Here is a 2119-nt window from a genome sequence, read left to right as displayed (position 1 = left end):
TCCCATCGCTTCATGGCAAATAGAAGGGAAAAAAGTGGAAACAGTGACAGATTTTACGTTCTTGGGCTCCAAAATCACTGCAGACGGTGACTGCAACCATGAAATTAAGACATTTGCTCCTTGGCAGGAAAGCTATGACAAATCTAGAGAGAGTATTAGAAAGCAGAGATATCACTTTCCTGACAAAGATCAGCATAGATCACAGCTATGGTTTTTCCAGTAGTCATGTATAGATGTGAGAGTTGGACCATAGAGAAGGCTGAGCACCACAGAATTGACGCCTTCAAGTTGTGCTGCTGGAGAAGACTCTTGAAGAGTCCTTTGGACTGCAAGGAGATCAAACCAGTCAATTCTAAAGGAAAACAACCCTAAATATTCATTGGAAGGATTGTCACTGAAGCTGAAGCTCCAATAGTTCGGCCACTTGATGCAAAGAGTCGACTCATTGGAAAAGACCCTGATGTTGGGAAAGATTGAGGGTGGGAGGAGAAAGGGATGACAGAGGTTGAGATGGTTGTATAGTATCACTGATTTAATGAACATGAGTTTGAGCAAACTCTGGGAGATAGTGAAAGACAGGGAAGCCTGGTGTCCTGCAATCCATGGTGTCGCAAAGTGTCATATATGAGTAACTAAACATCAACAACAAACAATAAAATAATAATACACTAATAAATGTTACGTGAGCACGGTTTCTTTTTTCTCCCTCTCCCCGCAAATATTTGATTGTATAAATTTAGTGCCTTTTTCATATTAACTAAGCACCTACCACACTCTGTGGCTGTTACTTTTGCAATTTGAGGTGCAATAGCAAAACTAGCATAAATTTCTTTTTCCTTGTTCACTATTTCACAGACAGGAGACGGGGTCTTACCGTAGACTTTAGCAGCTCTAGCATAGGACTTTTTTTCTTTTCTCATTGAAAATTTTGACCTTTCAGTTAAAGGAAGCACTTTCCAACTCCTCTTTGGCAAATCCGAATTGCAAGCATCACTACCCTTGCACTTAGGGTGTCATTATGAAGTAAAGGAATGGTCGCTTGAACAAAAGCATCGAGATACCCAGTTGATCTGATACTGAGGTGGCTACTAAGTAACAGGTAAGAGACTCCAGACAAAGGGAAGATTTACGTCCTGCAAGGGACAGAACTGATCGGCGTGAGATTTCATCACGTTACTCAGAAGTTGTATAATTTATCAACAACACATAGCTTACTTCTGAAATTTTCTGTTTAAAATTTTCATACCATGATTGACTGTGGGTAACTGAAACCTTGGAAAGGGAAACCACAGGTCAGAGGAGGACGATTGTATGTTCCTGTTGGAACTTCAGCATGCACCTAAGAGGGTTACAGGACCCGTGAAATACTCAAGAGAAGAAATCTGTTGAATTTTGTTTACTATCATCTCCTAAATACATCTGATAGAACCCTTTTCATCTTATATTAACTATTATTATCCCACAGAACTATAGTTCCCTGTTTTGTTGTTTAGCCACTAAGTCGTGTCCAACTCTCTTGCGGCCCCATGGACTGTAGCCCTCTTGGTTCCTCTGTCCACGGGATTTCCAAGGCAAGAATACTGGAGTGGGTTGCCATTTTCTACTTCAGGGGATCTTTCCAACTCAGGAATTGAACCCGAATCTCCTGCTTTGGCAGGCAGATTTTTTGCCCCTGAGCCACCAGGGAAGCCCATGGTTCTGTACACCCTTATGGTTCAAAGTGTGATCCCTAGACCAGATTCCTCAATATTCATCACCTGGAAACTTGTTAAATTCACATCTTAGGCCCCACCCCAGAATCACTTTAACAAGATGCCCCTGGCTGGTATGACATTAAAGTTTGAGAAGCACTGCTTTGGGGAACACCGTTTAGAGGAGAAAGTACGACTAACTTTAACATCTTTACATGACTCATTTCAAGACATCTATTGTTATTGTCCCCGAATGCCTATTTCACTAGTAATCACACCTATTTCTTTCTGACTGCTTTGTGCAAGGCACACTATTCTAAGTACTTATGTAATCCTCAACCCAATCCAAAGAGGCAGGCACTGTTATAATCTTCATTTTACAGATGAGATTATTGAGGCTCAGAGAAGTTAAGTAGCCTATCCAAGGT

This window comes from Muntiacus reevesi, chromosome 10 (genome assembly GCF_963930625.1).
Source record: "Muntiacus reevesi chromosome 10, mMunRee1.1, whole genome shotgun sequence".
In the NCBI taxonomy this organism is placed as follows: Eukaryota; Metazoa; Chordata; class Mammalia; order Artiodactyla; family Cervidae; genus Muntiacus; species Muntiacus reevesi.
This window is presented reverse-complemented; position numbering follows the sequence as displayed.